This window comes from Arachis ipaensis, chromosome B8 (genome assembly GCF_059453495.1).
Source record: "Arachis ipaensis isolate K30076 ecotype BB chromosome B8, ASM5945349v1, whole genome shotgun sequence".
In the NCBI taxonomy this organism is placed as follows: Eukaryota; Viridiplantae; Streptophyta; class Magnoliopsida; order Fabales; family Fabaceae; genus Arachis; species Arachis ipaensis.
In genome coordinates, this window is record NC_142443.1 from 24,583,808 (window position 1) to 24,587,906 (window position 4,099).

General features: G+C 34.6%; 1 pseudogene; it reads right to left on the bottom strand.

The window, feature by feature from the left end:
* Positions 1–3,474: 3,474 nt before the first annotated feature.
* LOC148547469 (small nucleolar RNA R71) lies at positions 3,475–3,565 on the bottom strand (annotated as a pseudogene).
* Between the last annotated feature and the right edge of the window lie 534 nt (positions 3,566–4,099).

The window sequence follows — 4,099 nt, forward strand, 5'->3', positions numbered from 1 at the left end:
GATTTAGATATCTTTAATCCTTCATGGACTTTCATATAGATATCACGATCTAATGAGCCGTATAAGTAGGTTGTTACCACATCCATTAAATACATATGTAGTTTATGGTATGCGGATAAACGGACCAAATAATGTAATGTTATTGCATCCACTACAGGAAAATATGTTTCTTCATAATCTATACGGAGCGGACCTTTGTGAAAAATCTTGTGCCACAAGTCGAGCTTTGTAGTGCACAACTTCATTTTTCTCATTTAGTTTTCTTACAAATACTCATCTGTATCCAACAGGTTTCACATCTTCTGGTGTATGGACTACAGGTCCAAAGACTTCACGTTTTGTAAGTCAGTTTAACTCAGCTTTCATAGCTTCTTCCCATTTTGGCCAATCATTCCTTTGTCGACACTCTTCGACTGTTCTTAGCTCAAGATCCTTACTTTCATGCATGATATTTAATGCCACATTATATGCAAATATTTCATTGACAATTGTCTTATTCCAGTCCCATTTTTTTCTGTAAAGACATAATTTATCGAGATCTCGTTATTTTCACAATTTTCAGGTACCTGAACGTCTTCTAACATCAAAAATATATCAGAATTTTGGACAATACAAGCGTCTTTACGATGTCTTTATCTTTTTCAACAAGAATAGTATTTACCTTTTTTCTTCTCTATCTTTTTCTAGTGACTTTGCATTCAAATTGTTGAGTTTAATCAAGATTTAATTATCTTTAGCCACTATGAATGCTACTTTGAGTTGTTTGCAATTTCTATTTATTTTCGGTAGCATTCGGATGGATTTGATGGAGTTTTGTAGCAGAAAAGGAAGAAAGTGAATGATGCTGTCAACTCCGACCTTCTTGCACTCAAACAGAAATAGCGTGAGCTACGAAGGTCCAATTGACGTGATTTTAGCGGCATTGGAAAGCTAAATTCCAGAGATTTTCAACGATATATAATAGTATACCCTTTTTTCTATTTCGTATGGACCACTTCACGCCAAACTTGAGGAAGCTCAAGTTTGGCGCCAGCTCAAGGAAGCTTGCTGCCATCTCCACGCCGAACTTGAGTTTACTCAAGTTCGGTGCCAACTCAAAGGATCCAAGGAGAATTCACGCTGCTATCTCCATGTCGAACTTGAGTTTACTCAAGTGAACTTGAGTTTACTTAAGTTCGACGCCAAATCAAAGGATTCCAAAGGGAAGCTACGCACAACCTTCACGCCAAACTTGGATCCTTCCAAGTTTGGCGCCAACCCTAATGAAGCCAGTGGTCCCCAACCTCGTCCAAAGGCTCGCACAAATAATTCATTTGGTTTTGATTTAAATTTTATTTTATTTATAATTAGGAAAAGATATTATTTAGTTTAGGAAATATATTTTACATTTATTATGATTAGATATAAAAGAAAAAAGAATCAGCCCTTCAAGCTCCGCTCTTCTCTTCTCTGACCTCATTCCGTAATTTACAGTTTTTCAGAATCCTTGTTTTCTCTCTGAACCATGAGCAGCTAAACCTCCACTGTTAAGGTTAGGAGCTCTGTCTATTGTATGGATTGATTCTATTATTTTTCTATTTTAATTCATGTACTGATTTATATTTCAAGAATTATTTTTGTTCTTTATTTTATGAATCTAGGTAGAACGGAAGTATGACCTTGATTCTAATTAAGTTCTTGTATAACTTGGAAAAGCTCTTTATTTGAATAACAGCTTGAAAACATATTCTCCTAAATTTCTAATTATCTGGACTTAACGGGATACGTGACATATAATCCTCTTATATTTGGGTAATTAGGATTTTTGTGGCATAGGACTAGAATTGAACTTCACCCTCTAATTGGAATTAAGTGATCAAGAAATTGGCGGTTGATGAAGGTTAGAGGAGACTAAAAAGGTTTAAGGAATTAGGGTTTAGTCACATATAGTTTGCCATGAATTGAATCTTGCATGATTAAAATAGTTAGTAAGAAAAGTCAATCCGAAAGATAGATATCTCTGAAGCCTTAATTGTTTCTCCATATATTATTCACTACTTGTTTACTGTTTGCTTTCTAATTCTCTGATTTACTATTAATACAATTGAACTTTCAAAACACCATTTTCTGTTTTTCTGACTAAGTCATTCACTCAATCATTGTTGCTTGATCCATCAATCCTCGTGGGATCGACCCTCATTCACTTGAGGTACTACTTGGTACGACCCGGTGCACTTTCTGGTTAGTTTGTGGGTTATAAATTCCGCACCAAAATTTTGGCACCGTTGTCAGGGATTGACTGTGATTGACAACTATTAATTATTTGATTGCCTAGATCAGATAATTTTTCTTTTCCAATTAATTTTATTTTAATTACAAATTCCAATTTCATTTTCTTTTCTTTTTCTAATTGTTATTTAGTTTAAAGCCCCCTGTCTTCGTGCTTCATTGTTTATTTCCTTTTAACTTTCATTTTCCTTTATTAGTTCTTTAAGAGTCTTTAGCCATTTCGACCACTTTAATTTTCCTTTGTTGTCGTTGCTTTTTTTTAATTTATTTTTATTTCTTATTGTTTCATTGTTTTCCAGACACAAATTTTATTCGTTTATTTTATTAGTTATTTGCTTCTTAGCTTTGATTTTTTTTTTTTTTTGCATCAATTAACTTCTCTTTAATCTCTGAAATTAAGTTTGGTGTCCCCTAATTAATTTTATTTATTTTTCTATTTCTCTTAATTCTTTATATATATATATATATATATATATATATATATATATATATATATATATATATATATTATTCCCAATCTTTGTTCAGTGAATTTTGAATTTTTGCTTTAGTTGTTCAGTTTATTTCATTTTATCTTTTACACAGGTTACCTCACTGGGACTTCTCTATACTCTGACGTAGAGAATCCCATTTTTCTTGTCTTCTGTTTGTTTATGAGCAGGAATAGGGACAAGGAATATCTTTTAGACTTTGATCTTGAACCTGAAAGGACTTTGAGGCAGCGTTTGCAACACGCAAGACTTTACAAGGCTGTAGAGTCCACCATGGATCATAATAATACTGCTAATGCCAATATGGCAAATCCTAATGGGAATGAGTAACCTAGAAGAGTGTTTGGCTCTTACACTGCTCCTAATGCAGATCTCTATGGCAAAAGTATTGTGGTGCCTCTTATAGCTACAAACAACTTTGAACTGAAACCACAGCTAGTTACTCTTGTGCAACAAAATTGTCAATATCATGGACTCTCTCAGGAAGATCCAAATCAGTTTATTTATGATTTTCTGTAGATTTGTGACACTGTGAAGACCAATGGAATGAACCCTGAGGTATACAAACTCATGGTCTTCCCATTTGTTGTGAGGGATAGAGCAAAGCTGTGGTTAGATTCTCAACCCAAGAAGAGTCTGGATACTTGGGATAAGGTTATCACTGGATTTTTGACTAAATTTTTTCCACCTCAAAAGCTGACTAAGCTAGGGGTGGAGGTTCAGACATTCAGACAGAAAGATGGTGAGACCCTTTATGAAGCTTGGGAGAGATTCAAGCTACTAACTATGCAATGTCCTCCGGACATGTTCTCTAGATAGACTCAGCTGGATATTTTTTATGAGGGCTTGTGTGAAATGTCCAAGATGTGCTTAGATAATTCTGCAGGTAGTTCTTTGCACATGAAGAAGACACCAGAGGAGACTACTGAGCTTATTGAGTTGGTTGCTAACAACCAATGCTTATATTACTCAAGTTCGGCGCCAAATCAAAGAACTCCAAAGGGAAGCTACACACAACCTTCACGCCAAACTTGGATCCTTCTAAGTTTGGCGCCAACCCTAATGAAGCCAGTGGTCCCCAACCTCGTCCAAAGGCTCGCAAAAATCATTCATTTGGTTTTGATTTAAATTTTATTTTATTTATAATTAGGAAAAGATATTATTTAGTTTAGAAAATATATTTTACATTTATTAGGATTAGATATAAAAGGGAAAAGAATCAGCCCTTTGGGCTCCGCTCTTCTCTTCTCTTCTCTGACCTCATTCTGCAATTTACAATTTTTCAGAATCCTTGTTTTTTCTCTAAACCATGAGCAGCTAAACCTCCACTATTAAGGTTA